Source organism: Mytilus californianus, unplaced genomic scaffold (genome assembly GCF_021869535.1).
Source record: "Mytilus californianus isolate M0D057914Y unplaced genomic scaffold, xbMytCali1.0.p SCAF_5, whole genome shotgun sequence".
Lineage (NCBI taxonomy): Eukaryota > Metazoa > Mollusca > Bivalvia > Mytilida > Mytilidae > Mytilus > Mytilus californianus.
In genome coordinates, this window is record NW_026262701.1 from 20,100,627 (window position 1) to 20,123,046 (window position 22,420).

General features: G+C 32.0%; 1 long non-coding RNA gene across 1 annotated transcript in view; it reads right to left on the reverse strand.

The window, feature by feature from the left end:
- The window catches only part of LOC127702058 (uncharacterized), a 141,581-nt gene extending 135,805 nt beyond the window's left edge, over positions 1 to 5,776 (reverse strand). Inside the window, exon 1 of the long non-coding RNA XR_007982274.1 lies at positions 5,607 to 5,776. This is a non-coding gene — a long non-coding RNA (uncharacterized LOC127702058). The remainder of the gene's footprint in view (positions 1 to 5,606) is intronic.
- Positions 5,777 to 22,420: the final 16,644 nt, after the last annotated feature.

Sequence of the window (22,420 nt, forward strand, 5' to 3'; positions counted from 1 at the left end):
AATTCAACATATTCTTTCCTTTTGAAGATGGAATACCTAATTTAATCAAAAGAAATATGAAAATGTCTATTAGTAAATAGTTAAAAAGCTTATATATATGTAATACTCTCAAACGTGTCCATCCCCTCAAACGTGTCCGATCCCCCCCAAACGTGTCTATTTCGACCAAACGGGTCCTTAAAAACCCAAATCGTCCAAAAGGGTCCACCTTAAAACGCCTGAACATCTCAAAACTGTTAGCGCTATTATTTCCTTAGTGATGTAAATAACGTTTACGGCATTTCTGTAATAGAAGTCGCAATTGAAGATGTCGGGTTTTGATTGGACTCTAAAATAGGATTTAAGTCGCTATCAAAGGACATAAATGTTGTGTTTTGGGCACAATTACCGGAAATTGAAACAGTAACAGAGTTGAAAGAAGAAAGTATATTAGCACTAGTTTGAACAACGCCGAATTTTTTATGTTTAGCATAACTGCAAGTTTGATTTGTAACATATAGATTAACTCTTGACTTTTGTTTGCTTACTGTCCAGTGGCAAACATTTCATGGATATTTTAAGGTGTCATTCCACCATTGATATTCCCCTATTAGTCTTTGTTAAATTTGCACTTTTCAAAAAATTGTGCAGACGTTACATTTGTTTCATTTAAAGAAATACTTGGCATGAGTAAAGTTTTATCCTGTTTCTTACAATAGACAAAATTTCACATAACGTTTCATTGCATATAAGAAAATAACCATCACTGAAAGTTAACCAATCAAATGTTCACCCTTTTTCTATCTGTGTACAAGCTTTAGTAACCATGTAACCTCAAGTTTCTAAAATATTCTATAGAAACACCAAATGAAAACATAAAAGTGCTTTGAAATACCCAAGATATATGTCTATGACACAGAAATGTTTTACTGCAATGAAATGTAGAATTAATTTCCTACAACTGTCAAATTCAAGGATATATTTTTTTTACCCATTTTCATATGCAACCGGATGTGACGTACAATGATTTGGTGGTATTACACCTTAAGTGAACGTAAATATTACAATTAATTAGTTTTATACAGTGAAATTTATCGTTTACTCAGTGAATTCTTTTGTACTATATATACTCCGGTGATGTCTAACTATATGCAAATTAATGATGTATGAGGATATTACACGGATTTTGTATGAGCTCTTCAAAGTATGTACTGGTATTAAGTTTTTAGTTTTAAAATGTTTTGGGTTCGAGCATCACTAAAGAGACATAAACAAGAGGAATAAATTTGCATGTATCGTTAGCATCCCTGATACTTACCTTATGACTCATAATCGTAAAGCACATACAGGTATTGGCAAAATACATTACAAACCGTATGCGTAAATTCCGTTACAGATAATGCATATTTTAAGGGTTTTCTTGTCGTATAACACACCGAAGGGTGTCAGGATTGGTCAAATGAAAAACCGACCGTAGGGAGGTCTTTCTTTGGGCAATCATGACACCCCGAGCGGATTATCTGACTTTTATATACCTATATGGAGTTATTTTCTTTCAGAACGATAGGTCTTTCTTTTGAAGAATCAATCCGGACGATACCAAGTTTCAATGAAATTTGCTTCAAGGCATAAAATAATGACTATACACATTATTTTCCCTGATTAAAATGCAAACTATAATTTGCACGACTTTGCCCCCAGCAGAGCTATAGAAAACAGTACATTGACGGGTGTTATATGGACACTTTTTATGAAGTTACACGGACACAGTTCGTTTTCGACTCAGCATCTCTGTTGCATCTTTCGCCTAACTTTTATGATACACAAATAAAAAAAAATATAAATAAAGGCAGCAGTAGTATACCGCTGTTCGAAACTCATTAATCGATAGAGATAAAAACAAATCCGGGTTACAAACTAAAACTGAGGAAAACGCATCAAATATAAGAGGAGAACAACGACACAACAAAAACACAACATTAAAATGTAACACTCACAGAAACGACCTATAATATAACAATGGCCATTTCCCTGACTTGGCACAGGACATTTTAAGAAAAAATGGTGGGTTGAACCTGGTTTTGTGGCATGCCAAACCTCCCGCTTTTATGGCAACGTCAAACACAACACCAAAACGACAACATCACATGACAGGACCACAATACAAAAATAAATGGGAGAACATATAGGACAAAGAAACACACGAATAATAGCTAGCAGAAGTTAAAATTCAATACGCCAGACGTCCGTCTCGTCCACACAAGACCAACCAGTGACGCTCAGATAAGAAAAGTTTGAAAGCCAAAACAAGTACAAAGCTGAAGAGCACCGAGGACCAAAACTTCTAAAAAGTTGCGCCTAACACTGCCAGGATTTTCTGCCTGGGACAAGAACATCCTTATTATTTAGAATAATTTATAATTTTGCAAACAGTAAATTTTATGAAATGACTATATAATAGATATACATGATAAAACCAAAGTGGGGACTAACTACAGAATAAAAACGTAAACATTACATAAAACAACTTAATCCAACATATAAAAATCCACAGCCGAGTTAGCTAAAGCCTCAACGCACAAAGTGACGTCACATTTGAAATTCTAAAAAAGCACACAAAGTGACGTCACATATGAATTTGTAAAAATATTTCCCAAAAATAAGATAGGATTAGGATTGATTCAAGATTAGATTTGTAATACTGCCATTACATTTATTAATGACAATGAAAATTACAATACTTATTAATATCAAATTGTGGTAGTAATTAGATAATTAATTGTATTATCTAGCTATGTCGGTGTTTCTTCTGAATCAAACTGTAAACCAAATATATCGTATAAATTTCGTTGAACCAAACTAAAATCTAATAAATGAAGGGGGTGACTAATTATCTATACCATAACACACGAATATAACAGAAAATACGTTAAGACATTTGACATAATCCGACGAGAACAACAAATATAACATCAAAATTAAATACATGAATTTGGGATAGAAAGGTACCGTGGCACGTCTTATAGCAATGCGATTTCACACTCAGCAAAACAGTGACAATCGGGAATAAGTCACGTTAGGTAATTCAAAGATCAGACGACGTAATGACAAACCTCAATCTAACACGTGGTTAAAATGTCCTTAGTTAGTTTTGACAAAGACACATCGTATGGATCAACCAATTGGTGACGGTGTCCGTAAAATTTACGGAGTGTCATTTTTAATCTGTCCTCCTCATAACTTTGTTGAAGCAGTTTCTGCGTAAGGAGCACACTCCTGTATATAAAGTCCGTATAGTGTGAACAAGCACGAGAATAACGTATCAATTGAGATATGTAAACACCATACGAAGGAGCAGAGGGTATGTTACTACTGAGAAATGGGAAATTGATAATTTGGAAGTTGAAATCGTCCCGTTTATCATAGATTTTCGTGTGAAGTCGTCCATCTGTGTCAATATTGAGGAAAAGATCAAGGTATGAAGCAGTCCTTCTAGTATCAGTAGTATCCTTAATTTCAAGTTCACTGGGATATATGAGATGTAAGTATTGGCTGAAATATGGGTTATTCAATGATAGAACATCATCAATATATCGGAAAGTAAAATTAAAGAATTTCGCAAGGTGCTTTTTCTTTTTGTCTTTTAGAAGGTTCTGAATGAATTCTGCTTCATACGAGTACAAAAACAAATCGGCCAGTAGGGGTGCACAATTAGTTCCCATTGGAATACCGACTGTCTGTTGAAATATAAATCCTCCAAACTCAACAAATATATTGTCGATCAAAAAGTCCAGCATTTTGATAATATCATCTTCAGTATATTTTCTGGTAGATTCAGTGTGGTTTTTCACAAAATATGAATTATTTAAAGAAATTTGTATCTTCGATTCCCATTTTTATAGAAAAAGCTCTGTTTAATGAGATGGTGAAGTCGATCTTTCAACTGAGCATGGGGAATAGTAGTGTAAAGCGTAGAAAAATCAAAAGTTTTTATGTTGCTGCAAAATTGCAAAGATTGTGATCGAAGATTAAGCAGTAGATCTTTCGAATTTTTGAGAATCCACATCTGGTTAACACCACTGGTAGAATATATCTCATCACAATATTTTTGAAGCCCATCTTTAACTGTAGAAAGAATAGTAGTCAGTACTTTAGAAAGATGTTTAGTCGAACATTTTGATGACCAAGCTATGTATCGTTCTTTATATGGAGTTTTGTGTAGTTTTGGTATCCAGTATAATGATGGTAAATTTAACACGTGGTTACTGAATAAATGCATTTCCTTTTTTTTTTTTGTTTATCGTTAATTGTATCAAGATGATTTGGTTCTTAAAGGTTGTCTTATTAAGTTTACGAAGGACTTCGAATATAAATTGCTTTGCGATGAGTAGAAATGCACCTTTTCATTACAAATTATGTTTTTAATATTTGCAGTTTCTTCAATCTTGAAATTGCCACATACCACTACAGTAATACTGACAAGTGCTTTATTTCTTTCTTGTAGACATACTTTCAACAATATTACTTGTCTGTCAAAGTGATTCCAATGTTATATAATACACCCAATGCTTATTAGTGCTTAGTTTATGGCTAATGGTTTTCTGTGTACGTTATATCCATAATACAAGAAGTTGTAACTTTATTAAATCAAAATGATGCAGCAGAATTATCAAGCGGAAACATTCATTCATATGGTTTAAGGGTAATTACGTGTTGTATTATAGCCGTTCACAATTTAACTTGCTTAAGTATCTACCACAGGATATAAGGTTTTAATTTCCGGATAGGGTTCGTTTAGTCACGTAAAAAACTGGATTTTTTAATAATAGTTTGTTTACATTGTATTACTAAAAATAGTAGTTGATAAATATAGGAATTTAGGTCCTCAATGCTCTTCAACTGCGTACTTTATTTGGCCTTTTTAACTTTTTTTTATTCAAGCGGCACTGATGAGTCTTATGTAGACGAATTGTGTATCTGGATTACAAAATTTTAATCATGATATCTATGATGAGTTCATCTATAGACATTTATTTGAATGTTACGTTTGATTTATTGTTGGTGTTTCAGAAGTATTGGCTATATCGTTGCGGTCAATTTTTGAGTAGTTATTGTTGAAGGAAGCCAAAGTTCCATGAGAAAACCACCGACCGTTTGCGGGCAAATGCACTTGCCACTTGTGGGGTTTGAACTCACAACTGTTGTGATGACTAGCTAGTGATTAAGTAGATCAACAACTTAGACAACTTGGCCATCGATTCCTCTTTTATAAAGAACAGAACAACAAACACAAATTGAACACACACATACATCAATACGTTAATTTTTAACTGCTATTGAAATGTAAGAAAATAAAGAGAACACAGTCATCCTCTTCGAGTGTTCTAGATGAAGTTTTATTTGATATTTGACATTAAGCATGCTATCGATGGGTTGTTAGGTTACACATTTCTTCCTATTACCCCAGTGCCTTATTCCTAAATAACAATGTCCACTGTTATCCTACAATACCCTTCCCTTTCCCGAATGTGACTTACCGAATTAGACTATTTACCGGATTTGTAATAACATAAGCAACACGACGGGTGCCACATGTGGAGGAGGATCTGCTTACCCTTCCGGAGCACCTGAGATCACCCCCAGTTTTTGGTGGGGTTCGTGTTGCTTAGTCTTTAGTTTTCTATGTTGTGTCATCTGTACTATTATTTGTCTGTTTGTCTTTTTATTTTTGGCCATGGCGTTGTCAGTTTGTTTTCGATCTATGAGTTTGACTGTCCCTCTGGTATCTTTCGTCCCTCCTTTATCTATTTACTATATGTAATGTTAGCAATTTTCAGTCGGAATTTTCCTGCCAAACAAAATTCATTGCGATAATTTTCAAATTAATTCAAAGGTCATATGAAAAAAGTAAAATAACAAAAATACCGAACTCCAAGGAAATTTCAAATCGGAAAGTCCTTTATCAAATGGCAAAATCAAAAGCTCAAACACATTAAACGAATTGAAAACAACTGTCATATTCCTGACTTGGTACAGGCATTTCCTTATGTAGAATTTTGTAAAAAACTAGACAAACCGTGTGTCTAAAAAGTCTTTTTTACCTGTCTCTTCTGTCATAATAATAGTTTTATCAGTTTAAAGGTTATCAGAATCAGAAATTGATGATAAAAAGAATATGTCCAGTGTATTGTAGTTACCTGTGCGTTCTTTGTTGTTCATGAGCTATTGTTTATTTTCGGATTTTTTCACATATATAAGCACGGTGTTAATGAAAAACCGTGTGTTGGTCATGCTCATTTTCATTTCATTCTGTGAATTATTTTGTTACTGTGGTCAAGATGTGTCATTTTTTGATTGGTTGTCTCCTCCAATGTAAAAGAAGGGGCAAAAGATACCAAATGACATTGCCATAGGTCGAAAATAAAACTAACAACATCATGGCAAAAAGCGCAAAAGGTCCAAAAGAAAAACAGCAGTATACAAAACATAACATCAAAAAATAAAGACTGAGGAACACGAGCCCCACAAAAAACAGGGGTGACAGAAGGGTAAGCAGATTCTGCTTTACATGTGACATCCGCCGTAATGCGCATATAAGCGCAAACCCAGTGATATGTTTAATTCGGTTGGTCAGATTCGGTGAAAAGAGGACGGGATTGTGGTTCCGACTTTTGAAACATATCCATCGTCATCTGTGAAATAGATATTCAATAACGGTCAACCAACTTATGATTGTATTCGTACAATTTCCGAAGGGATGATTTCACCTTCACCACTTAGAACTATTGGTTTAATAGCTTTCATTTTAGCAGCAACTTTATATCAAAGAATTCATGATAGAAAATACAAGCTCTTGAATATCGTATCAAATGGGAGATATGAACTCCATATGCAGGTGCTGCTGGAATGTTTCTAAATAGAAATGGAAAGTTGTTAATTGAGAAACTGAAATCATCTCTTTTGTCGTAAACTTTTGTTCCCAATCGACTCTTATTGTCAATTATATATGTAAGCCAATATATGATGCAGACTTAACTGTATCTGTTATATACGTTATTTCATGTTCGATGGGATACTTGCGCTCAACATAGTCACCAAACTTTATTAGTGAGAGGAAATCATCTATATAGTGGAAAATGAAGTTCAAGGATAATACTAACATCTGTTTATTCTTTCTATGAAGCTCATGTATGATGTCAGCCTCATGTGAATAAAGGAACAAATAAGCAAGAAGAGGAGCACAGTCGATTGTTTGTTGAAAAACACGTCCTCCAAGCGAAACAAATATGATGTCTATCAAGAAATCGAGCATCTTGAAAATGTCAATAAACTACATTTCCCAGTTAACGATCTGCTTGTATTTACCACATATGTTACCACTTTTAATCAATGTACAAATCATATTATACGTGGTAAATGAGTGAACCAATCTCCTAACTTGTTATTGTATTCTCTAGTATCTAGGTAGATTGTTTGTTTAAGGTCATCTTGTTAGGTTAAACAATGACTTAAAATATAAATTGCTTTGCGATGAGTACCGATGCACCTTTTCATTACCAATTCTGTTTTGAATATTTGCAGTTTAATGAAACTTGAAATTGCCATATTGCACTGAAGAAATGTTGAAAAGTTGTTTTAATTCTTCCTCACAACCATACTTTCAACTATTATAACTTGTCTGTCAAAGTGAAGCAAATGTTACATAATGCAACTTAATGCTTATTAGTTCCTAGTTTATTGCTAATGTTTTTTCAGTGTATGTTATCTTACAGGCATAATTTTCTCCTGAATACTTGGAGATGTGACTTTATATAATTAAAATGATACAGCATAAACATTGTCAATTATCCAGCAGAAAAATTTATGCATTTGATTTAAGGATAGAAACGTATAGCTTGACTATAGCCGTTCACACTTTAAGTATTTACCGCAGGTAATAAGGTTCCCTTTAAGAAAATAGTATTGGCTTAGCGTCATTTTTTTCCAATGTTTATTGTTGGAGGAAGCCTTAGTTCACGCAGACAAATCACCGACCTTCAGCACAAAAATTGACAATCTTAATCAATTAAGATTTCACTGGAACACACTTGTCACCGAACCCACACCGCAGTTTTGACTTGCTTGGGATTTAGTATATATATCTTTATTCTATTAAACTAAAGTACAATGGTATAGAGGCATGTAGATGAACTACTTTTAAGATTTAAAATTAAATTTAATAAATAAATAAAAAAACTAGATAAATAAATAGATGAAAGAATAAGTAAACAAATAAATAATAAATAAATAAATAAATAAATAAATAAATAAATAAATAAATAAATAAATAAATAAATAAATAAATAAATAAATAAAAAAAAAAAAAAAAAATTTATTAATTAATTAATCTAAAAAAGATAAATAAATGAATAAATAAATAAATAAATCACAAGTATAAAAATATTGAGATGTGGTATGTTGCCAATGAGACAACTATTCACCAAAGTTCAAATGAAGTGGATGTCAACAATCATAGGCAACCGTACTGCCATCATGGGTTTATTATGAGGTGTCTCCAAATGTCCTGGACTTTAATGAAAATTTTCTTGAATTTTCATAAAAAGTTTCGAATGTTGTTAAATGCCACATAACCTCTACAAATTGAAATTTAATCGAGTTAATCGACCCAAATTGTAAGTTATTCCGAAAATGTATATACAAAAATATGATTAATAACGAGGTCTATATATCGGTGCTGAAATGAGAATGTGGCACATGCAACATAAAGTTAAATTGAAAAAAGGCTTAGGTTCATAAACACTAACTGACAAGCCCAAACGCTTGACTGCATCAACCAACGGAACAAATGGAAAACAACTGTCATATTCCTGACTTGGTACGGGCATTTTCCGGAGAAAAATGCTGGGTAAAATCAGGTTTCATAGCTAGCTAAAAACCTCCTACTTATGTGACAGTTGTATGTAGTTCCTTTAAATTAACAAGATTGTTTGAATTAACTAAAACAGTCATAATTTGTTAACATGACAATAATTGAAACCCTGCAGCCAAAATTGTGTGAACATACATGTACATCATAAATATACAACACAAGTACATAAGATAATCCTAAGAAACACTCAACAAAATCTATCAAAGACACCAACAAAAACGTTTTTAGTTTGTAGTATAAACAATAGTACACTATAGTAAAAATATAAAAACATATGCACACTTTCCCGCAAATGTACAAATTGGGTTAATATAAATTCCTTTAAGAAAATAATATTGGCTATATCGTCAGTTTTTTTCCAATTTTTATTGTTGGAGGAAGCCTTAATTCTCGCAGAAACATCACCGACCTTCAGCACAAAAAATGACAATCTTAACCAATTAAGATTTGACTGGAACACACTTGTCACCGAACCCACACCGCAGTTTTGACTAGCTAGGGATTCAGTATATATATCTTTATTCTATTAAACCAAAAGTACAATGGTATAGATACAAGTAGATGAACTACTTTTAAGATTTAAAATCAAATTTAATAAATAAATAATAAAGCTAGATAAATAAATAGATGAAAGAATAAGTAAACAAATAAATAAATAAATAAATAAATAAATAAATAAATAAATAAATAAATAAATAATAAAAAAATATATATATATAAAGAAACATAAAATGCAAAGATGTCAGCCTTTAAACAAAACGGCCACCGGCTTTCACAGAAACAGATGCCAGCATCCAAAGGAAATGACTGTCAGCATTCAATTTATAATGTGTTGAGATAATTTTTAATTACAGCTGTGATTCCAGCATCCCTGAGATTAACTTTAAAGGATGAACATCCAATTTTTTTAATGGGATGGCAGCATCCAAAGAGAAAGTTGAGTCCGCATGCATATAATTGGGATGCCAGCATCCAAACAAAAGGTATATCAAAGTCTATATATATATATATATATATTAGATGCCAGCATCCAAATGCTGGTGTGTTCAATATGGAACTTTATAAAGCCATATCAGCATCCTGCAAAGATGAAGATGCTATTTCCATATTTTTATAACCCCGCCGAAGCGGAGAGGGTATTAAGTTTAACCCTTGTCCGTTTGTACGTACGTACGTACGTACGTCCCAAAATTGGTTTCCGTTCTCTAACTTAAGTTTGCCTCAACCAAACTTATACACAATGTCTATTACCACAAAACACAGATCAAGTTTGAATTTTGGTGGCGTCACTTTAACCTTTCTAGAGTTATTCCCCTTTACAAATGGAAAAATTGCTAAATTTTTCATTTTTTTTCTAAAAATATCAATGATGCCATTGTTCAAGTAACCTCGTCCGAAGACACATTGGTTTTCGCACTCTAACTTTAGTTTAAGTGAATGGATCTCTATGAAATTTTGCCTTAAGGTTCAATACTACAAAAGGAAGGTTGGGATTGATTTTGGGGGTTATGGTACCAACAGTTAAGGAATTAGGGGCCAACAATAAGTATTTTTGTAACTTCCAGACACAACTTGTGTGTTTGTGTATGGATCTCTCTGAAATTGTACCACAAGGTTCAATATTACAAAGGGAATGCTGGGGGTAATTGCTTCAATATTTTAGGAATAAGGGGACAAAAAAGGGGCAAAAAACAAGCATTTTTCTAGTTTCATGACAATAAATTGTGTGTAAGTGTATGGATCTTTCTGAAATTGTACAACAAGGTTCCGTATCACAAAGGGAAAGCTGGAATTGATTTTGGGGGTAATTGCCCAAAATGTTTAGGAATAAGGTGCCAAAAAGGAGCCAAAATTAAGCATTTTTCTAGTTTCCAGACAATAACTTGTGTTCAAGTGTATGGATCCCTCTGAAATTTTACTGTAAGGTACCATACCACAAAGGGAAGGCTGGGATTGATTTTGGAGGTAATTGCCTCAAAATTGTAGGAATTAGGGGCCAAAAAGGAAAAAAAAACAAGCATTTTTCTAGTTTCAGGACAATAATTTGTGTGTAAGTTTATGGACATTTATGAAATTGTACTACAAGGCTCCATATCACAAAGGGAAAGCTGGGTTTGAGTTTGGGGGTAATTGCCTTAAACGTTTAGGAATTTGGGGCCAAAAAAACAAGCATTTTTCTAGTTTCCAGACAATAACTTCTGTTCAAGTGTATGGATCTCTCTGAAATTGTACGGCAAGGTACCATACCACAAAGGGAAAGCTGGGATTGAGTTTGGGGGTGATGAATCATAAGGGGGTTCAAAAAATTTGGGTTTTTTTTTTTTAAATTTTCCATTTTGAATTGGTTATTTCTGATTTATATATAAAAGCAAATAATAATGATATGGTTTGAATAGGTAAATTAATTTTTTTTAAGTTCTTAGACCACATTCATTCTGTGTCAGAAACCTATGTTGTGTCAAATATTTAATCACAATCCAAATGCAGTGCTGTATCAAGCTTGAATGTTGTATCCATACTTGCCCCAACTGTTCAGGGTTCGACCATTGCGGTCGTATCAAGCTGCGCCCAGCAGAGCATTTTATTAAAATTGGAGTTATCTTCCTTTTATCATGATTATTGTTGAATCAACTACAATCAATGTTTTATACAATGCAATGTTTAATTTTGCCTTCCACTGATAAAACACAGATCAAGTTGAATTTGGGTAGTGTCACTTTAACCATTATTGAGAGATGCCCCTTTATAAATCGAAAAATTTCAAAATTTTTAGTTTCCGTTCTGTTACTTAAGTTTGCCCTAACCAAACATGAAACCTATACATAATACTTATTACCACAAAACTAAGATCAAGTACAAATTTGGGTACCGTCACTTTTATTGTTCTTGAGTTATGTCCCTTTATAATGTTGTATGCAAGCGATGGCATCATCTGTGTCCATGGGGACACATTCTCCATTTATTTTTTATAATCCGCCAACACATTTTTAAAGTATCCTGTATACAAAAATAATAGTTGTTAATTGTATAAAACAACCTCTCAACTACAAAAGGTAATGAAAGAATTATATAGGCATCCCATACTTTTTAAAACCAATTAATTTGTTCAGCAGAATCTGCTACCCATGTGATGAAATGAATCCGTATGCTTGAAGTAAGATTAGTATATGTTGATACTATATTATCATACATGAATTGAATATTATGTCCAGAACAATGCAAGACATAGAGGTGTATACAAATGAAAGTTATGATAGATCCGAATTTTATTCAGAATGCACCAATAAGAAAACCGTAGTTTTTCTTCAACTTATTTACCTAAAACTATTATATCAGCTGCAAAATTATTATTATATGTACGCCTACATTGCATTACATAATGGAAATTAACAATGTATATTTATATAAACGATAAAACTTGTAAATAATAAATAAATAAATAAATAAATAAATAAATAAATTAATAAAAAAAAAGATAAATAAATGAATGAATAAATAAATAAATAAATAAATAAATAAATAAATAAATAAATAAATAAATAAATGAATAGATAAATAAGTAAATAAATAACAAGTATAAAAATATTGAGATGTGGTATGTTGCCAACTATTCACCAAAGTTCAAATGAAGTGGATGTAAGCAATCATAATAGGTCAAATTTATTTGTTCAGGGTATGTTCACTGCTGTTAATATGTCCTTTGATTGAGTAAAGCTATTTCAGTTGATATTTTATATTGTGTCTATCTATGTTGTGATGTTACACTATTGTTTCAGAAAAAGGGTGAAGATTTGGTACCATTAAAACGTTTGAACACGCTGTATTTGTTTGCACCTGTCCTAAGTCAGGAATCTGATGTTCAGTAGTTGTCGTTTGTTGATGTGGTTCATAAGTGTTCCTCGTTTCTCGTTTTTTATATGGATTAAACCGTTGGTTTTCCCGTTTAAATGGTTTTACACTAGTAATTTTTGGGGCCCTTTATAGCTTACTGTTCGGTGTGAGCCAATGCTCCGTGTTGAAGACCGTACTGTGACCTATAATGGTTTACTTTTATAAATTTTGACTTGGATGGAGAGTTGTCTCATTGGCACTCATACCACATCTTCTTATATCTATATAATGGTAACCGTACGGCCATCATGGGTTCCGCAAATGTACAAATTGGGTAAAATATAAATTCGAGGTTTCACAATAAAAAAAAACGTAGAGCAAAATGGTTTTCAACATCAGTAGTAATTAAAATGTATTATCATTATCAGCAGTAAGCAATATGCTATTTTGTTCTCTCTCTCTCTCTCTACATTTTTTCTACAAAAGCTTATATTTATATAACAACAGTAACTTTATAGATATGCAATTGCTGTTCTAAAAGAAACATGGTTATGTCGTTGGTAAAAGGAATTTAGGTTGAATTTTATTAATTTACCAGTGTTAATGCCATATTTGTCATATGTCTTAACGGTAACTTCTTTCTGCTGAATGATGGATCCATTGAAATTGAAAAGCGTGTAACGAAACATAAATGACAACATTACATTTACTTCTATTCTAATAAGATAACTCAAAAATAAATTTAATGAAGTGATCAGGGCGTATTTTATGTCCATAAATCAAAGTTAAAGCGATTGCTTGCTTCCCATGCCACTTTTGTATGTTATGTGCGTGTTTACTACTTCGTAAGTTCTAATTGGGACTTTCAAATTTTCAAGTTAAGCTAAATACATAAATGAATAAATAACTAAGTTTATTATGAGGTTTCTCCAAATGTCTTGGACCATATCCAAATGTCATGGACTATAATGAAGATTTTATTAAAGTAGTAAGTTCGATAAGGCCCTAAAATGGTCCCTATCTTTAGCTAATATTTCAAATTGGGAATTATTGACCAATATCACAATGAATCATAGCTAATACAGTGACTAGATAGGATATTTGTCTTTTTATTGAAAATGTACGTACTTGCGTTTTATTCATGACGTCACAAATAGCACTCATTTTGATTTTCCATGAGAATCAATAAAAAAAAATTCTATTGCTTTTAAGAAAGGAAACAGAGAGCGCATACGTCGACAATACAATCTTTTAAAATAATGTTTGTTATGACATTTTACATGTCTGACTTGAATATTTAGTATGTCAACGCCTGCGCTCTATGTTTCCGTGGTATTCATTTGGTTGAAATCTTACTGATTTTGTCAAATTGCTGGAAAATCTCTATTTTTGACATATTTGGGATTTATAAATCAACGATTTAAAATACAATTTTGACAAAAAGTAGTTCTTTTTAACTTTCTCGCATGTCTTTTCATCAAGTAAAAACATTTCTTTATCTTGATACATCGAACTTAATAATCGGGGCCAAACAATTCCCATTCTGAACTAGTTATTCCTTTTAACATAAAGTTTTTAATGTGGTTATGCAATACAAACTCTATAAATTGAGATTGAATTGATTTAATCGAATAGCTAAATTGTAAGTTATTAAGGACATGTATATGCAAACATATGATGAATGGTTTTGGCTAGTCTCTGCGCTTAATTGAGAATGTCAAAACTGTGTTAACAAGATAAATTTAAAAGAGTGGAAGTCCATAAAAAAAACTGCCTGACAAGACAAAACACTCGACTTCATCAATCAACTGAACGACTGTAAATCAACTGTCATATTTCCGACTTGGTACAGGCTTTTCCAACGGAAAATGTTGGGCAAAACCTGGTTTCAGCCAAAACTGTGTAAACATACGTCAAAGATTTATAACGTAAGAACAACATAAGTTAATAATCCAAATTAACATACAGTTAAATCTAACAAAGACACCGACAAAACTTTTTGCAGTTCGTAGTAAAAATAATCTACTACACTAATGAAATATAATGACATGTGCACAATTTCCCCAAAAAGTACATGTTAAGTAAAATATAAATTCGAGTGTATACACAAAAAGCGTAGAACAAAACGGTTTTTGGACATCATTACTTTTTAGAATGTTTTATTATCAGCTGTATGAAGTAAGCAGTATGCTCTCTCTCTCTCTCTCTCTCTCTCTCTCTCTCTCTCTCTCTCTCACACAATTTTCTAAACGTTTCGGCCATTACGGCCTTCTTCATTGGAATAAATTACAACATTGAAACAACAATTACATCGCTTGGATACATTACATTATAATAAGTACTATGACGTTTATTTGCCGCGTATTTTTTTTTTTTTATATAAATATTTTCACTATCTTTCATACATTGTGTTGAGTCCATCAGGCTCTAAAGTTTTTAATTTTTTTTATCCAAAAGGCTTCTTTAGTTTTTCTGTAAATTTCTGTTCCAAATACTCTTTCTATTGCGGTAACTTTTAAATTTTTCATCGAATGATTATGCTGAATGAAGTGGTTTGCTACCGGATCGTCTGTTTTGTTTGTTCGTATTTTTGAAAAGTTCAATAGCATCCGTTAATAAAGTGTATCACCTGTTTGTTATAGTTTTTATTATACAATCATTCAGAGACTTTATATATAGAACGTTGTTTTCAATTTAGACTTGTTTATATTTTTTCGTTTGGGCTTGTATTATATTTGCCTTCGGGTTTATATGATCCGTTCATCTTATTTTGACTCTTTCAAAATTCAAGAGTCTATCCTTAATTGGGGTAAATTATATGGCCTTCCAAATACCGTTTCGATTCCTAACATCACTGAAGAGACATTAATTGTCGAAATCCGGATATGGTGTACAAAAACCTTTGCACCTTTTGTTTGCGGTATACCATCTTTTCCGCAAGTTTATTGTTTTCTGTTTAGTATTAAATTTATAATTGAGATCCATTTATTACATCGGTGATCCGTTTATTTGGAAATCGCCAATGGCAGTCAGCAGGGTTTAAGAACATCAGTTGTTCGACCTGCTAGTCAAATGCGTTTTGTTAAAATATACTTTTTCACTCATTTGGTCTTTTGGAAAATGTTGTTTGTGCTGTATTTAGACCCCTCTACAAAGAAATTTGTTTTGCATGCACACGTATAAAAATTGCGGTTTTTATCCAACGCAATCATAGGATAGAACGTTGTTTTCAATTTAGACTTGTTTATATTTATATATATATATATACAAGTCTAAATTGAAAGCTGGAATCTTAACAAGTGGCTAATTTAACCCGGAACCGGTTCAGATTGTTATTGTAGCGTTTAATGCCGTGTTATGAGTTTTCGACTGACGTCTACCGAATCATCTATATCAAATAAAGATATCTGGGACAAGGCATTGAACTGATCAGGCATTTCTTTCAGTGCCTCATACGATGAAACCCATGAGCATGTAATGTATCAACTAATTGTTTTGATCAAAATTCGTGATAAAATTGTAACGCAAGACCAATTTGAAATGGAGTAATAACATTTATAGTACTCATTGATACTATGCTTTCTGTAAGCGACACGCATTTTCGCATTTTTTCTAAGGTCGTTTGATATTGGTTTGTAAAAGCCAGAACAGATTTTTCATCTATTAACCACGGAAGAGAACATTCGGAAGGTGTCGGATAATAATCATTGTTTAAATCAAGGCTATGTATATCACGCCTTAAAATATTAGCAGCGGTGTGTAAAATCTGTTCTTCACATTTTGTATTTTTTGAATTTCCAATTTCCAAATCTAACTGTGCTATTTTGAGTTCAGATTTTAGCTGATTTGCAGCGATAGATATAGAGCTGCTGAACAAGATATTTGATTTACCCTGGCCTTGTTGTAAATATTCGATAACCTATTTTGAAATTTATATGTTGTGTATTTGTCGGCATACTCCTGTGAAAGCATTGCACGAAATTTCTCTAGTCAGGTGGACATCATAAAAGCCTTATGCTTAACAATCAGCTCCGAATTTATTTCTGATACCAACTTCACAAATGCAGTATCGTGGTGGTCAGGAGATTCTATTTTTACTTTTTGGGGTGTTTTCAGTAGATAATTAGTTATACATGCCGAATGATGAAATGCATTTTCAGTAAGATTTAAATGTAAAACCGTTGACTCAATTTCATGATCCAAATTATTTCTGACTGCCTCTAGTATATTCTTAATGCTGTCTTCTGATTCCACTTTGTGCAGTCTTGCATCTTTTTTGTAGGCTTTGTTCTTACAAAAAATGCAGGAATACCAATCTGTTCGAGCTGTAATTCTAGATGTGCTTACAGCAGGTGAAATTATGCAAGCGCTATCGATTTTCTTCTCCGTTTCCATCAATTCTTGTTTTTAACGAGTAAGATTTTGTTTGCTTGTGTATGACTTACAACAAGATCTATGGTATCATACCTCAATATTTTCCGAAATGATATAATTGATAGATGACAACTCTTCTACAATCTTCAAATATATCTCATCTTTTAGTACTTTAGTAGCTCAATACAACTTACTTTGCCCTTGTCAGTAAAAATATATAATTTTTTCCAGGCGTTTAATATGACAAATTATGCATTCATGCCAATCTAAGGAAGATTTCCCTCTCTTGGCACTTGTTAGGGCATTTTTTTTTAAAAGGACTACCTAAATGTGACATTTTCCGGAAATGTGTCACAAAAGATCCGGAATATTTTCAAACGATTATTTAACACAATGTGAAAAATTATTAAAAACAATATTTATAACCTCTCCGGGTGTTCAAAATAACAAAAAACACTGCAATTAACAACAAAGCATATATAAAACTAGTGTAAAGACAGATATAAACACTAAAAGTGATATAAAATAAACAATTTCAATGTGAAATGCTAATCGACATTTGGCTTGCATAGTGTGATAGAATTGAACCGAATGAGGATTAAATAAAAATAAATCTCTCGGACCGCAATTCCGGAATTACATAAATTGTGTAACGGATTGATGTGTCCTATCTAAATTTAAAAAAAATGTAAATCTATTAAGAAATGTTTCAAATGAAAGCTGTTTAATATAAAGTAAATATTAAAATGTATTTGTTTGCAAAATAAACACAAATGAAGCGTTTTATTATTATCCTGTAATTAAAAGAAACTGGTGAAAATCGTGTTAACCACAACGACTGAAATAAAAAAAGTTAATAAAATTTTAATGGAAAACATTTAAAAAATAATTTTTGTCTCTTAGTATCATTAATAATATATTTTTACATTTGCATATAAAAATATAGCCGTACTATTGTGATTCGTAATAATAATTAACATTTTAATGTATCAGTGAGTTTTGTCTTATACACTACATAACGCTAAAACAAGCCATTTTTACGGATATTCGACCATACGAATTTTCTTACGGCATGTTTAAAATATAAGTTTAAAATTTATTCTTTCATTTCAAAACATTTCTAGGTGTGTGTTCTTTGGGTGCATTAAACTCCTTAACTAAGCATCTTTTAAGATTTCGCCGCTGCACTATTATAAAGCAAATTCAAAATTGCATTTATTTGTTTGCAAATATTAAGGCAATAATTGCCATATGGCTGTATCTTCAATTTCTGAATGAAGGAGTCCACTGAAATTGTAAAGCGTGTAACAAAACAAAAATTAATTGTCATATCAGTTCTTGTCAGTTTACACAAGTAGTTACTAAATGAAGTGATCAGGAAGTATTTTATGCCCAATATAGCAAAGCTATAGCGATTGCATGCTCTTTTTTTCAATTTCAGTCTGAACTGATTTAAACAAATAGCAGTAAACTTTTAATGCTGGTTTGTGAACCAAAAATCGACATTACCCTTCCTATTGAGGATGGAATATCATATTCAAAGAAAGAAATCTAATAAAAATATATACAAATTATAAGATAAAAATGTTATATAAGATATCTTTACAAGAAAAACGGCCCAATAAAAATATGTCTAAACAAAACTCTGAATAGATTATTTTGTTGGTTTCATTTATACCTTGCTTCAAAGAAGTGGTTTTAGACTCTTATCAGTTAGTACGCTCTTCGGTCTTTCCTTCCGTCACATTTTTTGTTAATAATTGACTTTACTACTACACATTACAATGTTTGAGAATTGAAACTTTGTATCAAATTGATAATTTATCAGATGTAATGCATGAGTACATCTTTGTTCACCTATTCTTTGATAAACATGTTTGCTATTAATATTCACATATTGTTTCACACATAAAATTTAAGGATAATAGTTTCGTCCCTTATCTATCACATTAATTTGATATTTGACACTTATCATACTATACATGAGTTGTAGTAAGGTAACATATATCTTCCTGGTACCCCAGCATCTTATTCCTGAATAACAATGTCTACAATTGTCATGTTAGAACGTTTTCCGCCGAAAAATTTTGCTTCAAAACAAAATTCAGTTTGATTAACTTTTGCCGACGGTTATCAGTATTTAAGGCTAACAGTACTTTAAATATGTTTTTTTTAGTTTTATTTAATCGTCAGATATAAATTATTTTTGCAAGCAGACTAGACTGAAGCACGGTTATAGAAACATGGAAAAATCCGAGTTTTATCACTATTTTATTTGTTTCTATTTCATTTCAAATTAATTCAAGGATCATATAAAAACTGTTATATAACTGGTAAACCGTGTGTCTATAAAGTCATTACGGCAGTTTTACCAGTTTAAAGGTTAATAGAACCAGAAATTGAAGATAACAAATCATGCATAACAAATGAAAGGAAAAAACAGTTGTGGTGGGAAAATGAAAATCACATGAACATGAACGGAAAGTTGTTTTTTTAGAAAAGACAAGTATAAACGTTTTTGGATCAATTTGTTACATAGGGGAGTTTGGAAAGACCCTAGGTACTTATTGCGAAATAAGAGAGGCTCTACAAAGAGATCAAAGAAGACGTAAATGTGTATATCAACGCAGGGATTTGATGGCTAAGTGTGTGATTGAGCTAGTGAGACAGTGGTTTCCAAACTTACCAGGACAATAATACATTGGTCACATTTGGGAATATTAACTTAGAAACATTTGTGCGGATTAGAAATGAATCATTTGGTGTTTGTATATTGGATGCTAATAATTCTCCTGCCTCTAAGTTAAACTGATTTGTTATCAGCATGCTGATATGCAGGAAAGTATGGTATTTCCTAATTCCTGTGTAAACAATAACAATAAAAGCTCAGCATTCAGCTGTCCGTCTTGAAAATTCAAAATTTGAAAATCTTGCCCCATGAGTATTTACAACCTTGATATTTCAAATAAAAGTTTTTTTCAGCATTTTTTTTGTGAAAAGGTGTGTTGTTGTTGTTCCTCTTTGGGTGCTAAACTTCATGGGGAATAAACAATTCTTTGAAAGAAATTTTTCAAAAAATGTGCTCTAATTTTGAAAACAGGAAGAAAACCTAAGAAACCATGATATTTTTCATTGGCAGCTATTCATACCCCAAGTCTGGTCTTTAACAATTCTGATTTGATTATTTGCAGTTTATTAAAACTTGAAGTTGCCATATTGCACTGAAGAAATGTTGACAAGTGGTTTATTTCTTCCTGGTAGACATACTTTCAACTATTATAACTTGTCCGTCAAAGTGAGGCAAATGTTACATAATACAACTTAATGCTTATTAGTTCCTAGTTTATTGCAAATGGTTTTCAGTGTTTGTTATCTTTCAGGCATCATAGTATCCTGAATACTTGAAGATGTGACTTAATAGAATTAAAATGATGCAGCATAACTATCGTCAATTAACCAGCAGAAAAATTTATTCATTTGGTTTTAAGATAATAACGCATAGCTTGATTATAGCTGTTCACTCTTTAATTTGTTAAAATATTTACCGTAGGTAATTATATTTTCTGCGCGAAAGTATATGTTTTTCCGAGAGTTCGTTTTATCCCATACAAATCTGGATTTTTCCCTAGAAGTGTGTAAACATTGCATAAGTTGATAAATAAAGACATGATTTATTTGAGTCGGTTACGTGAGTAATTACTAGTTCTTCATTGGTTCTAATTGGTACTTTCGAATATTCCAAATTACCCTAAAAAAATATAAATAAATTAAAATGTTAGTAATTAGGTTTATGATAAGGTGTCTCGAAATGTCCTGAACTTTAAGAAGATTTTCATAAATTTCTTATTTAATTATGCTAAACAACGTAAGAAAATTGAGGTTTAATCTATTAATCGAGGGAATAAACTGTCAGTTATTAAGGTTGTGTATATGCAAACATATGACGCATGGTTTTGGCTACGTCTAAGCGACAAATTGGAAATGTTCAAAATGTAATAGGAGGAAAAATTCAAAAAGTTCGAATTAAAAAAAAAGGACAAAATCAAACGCTCTACTGCATCAATCAACAGAACGACCGAAAAACAGCTGTCATATTCTTGACTTGGCACAGGCATGGTTGGATTAACCTGTTATAAAATGGAAAAAATGATACACGACGTCATGAACTATGATTTATAACCCAAAACCATCCTGCACTATTTATGAAGTTGATATCGAATATTTGTCTATAAAAAGTTGGTACCTTCCGATGAACTTTTAGAGAAAAGGATGAGATGTTCTTATGCAAATCCCTGGCTCATTAATGCTTTGTTCAAACACCGTTTTACAAAGTGTTATTAGCAGCTGAAAGCTCTTGAATATCGTACAAGTGAAAAAAGGTACACTCCTCGCGTGAGTGTATTGCTGCTAAGTTCATGATAATTTATTATTTCAAAATTGAAATCGTCTCGTTTGTCATCGTATCTGGTATTTAGTACATGATGATATATTAATCGGACCCAATCAGAAAAGTTTTGATTTTAATAAATGTATCTGTATGTAAAATATAATGATCCATTTTATTTTCTTGATTTATGCAAGTGTCTGAAGAAAGTCAGACTCATATGAAAATTAGAAAAGGTCGGTAAAGAGAGGCGCACAGTTGGTATCAATAGGAATACAGACAACAAGCTGGAAAAGATGTTACCTTCAAATTTAACAAATATGTTATCAATCAGAAACTCCAGCATTATAAACAATTGTTGAATGAATAATTTGTTATAGAGCTGATTAGAACAGTCTGGAGAATTAAGAATTAACAGGTGTCAATAAAACGAGATTCGAGAAAGGCATTAATGAGAGATCGATCATTTAAACTCAGAAAATAACACTCGACACTTTTTGATCATATTACGGGTTAAAATTATTGCCTTTGAAAATATTTCGTATGAATCTAAAAACTGTACATTAAAAGTAAGAAGTTTTAATTCAAATAATGCCAGTACTAAACTGCAGTTGCGCTAAATTACAAAAGTAGTTGTAAATAATTTAGGCAAGGTAGACCTTGGCCGACTTTACTGTTTTGATAAGGGCACCCGTGATATTTTTATACTCTAAAAATTGAAAATAACATTTTATCAATTTGAAGCTTTTTTACTGAAATAACCTTCAAATGAAACGCTCATATTTCGAAATTTGACAGCCAGGGATGTATACATACTTGAATACCTCGGGAGCTTTATGACTAATAGGGACCATATCATTTATGAGAGAGGCGAATAATACCAAAGGGACATTCAAACATATAAGTCGAAAATAAACTGAAAA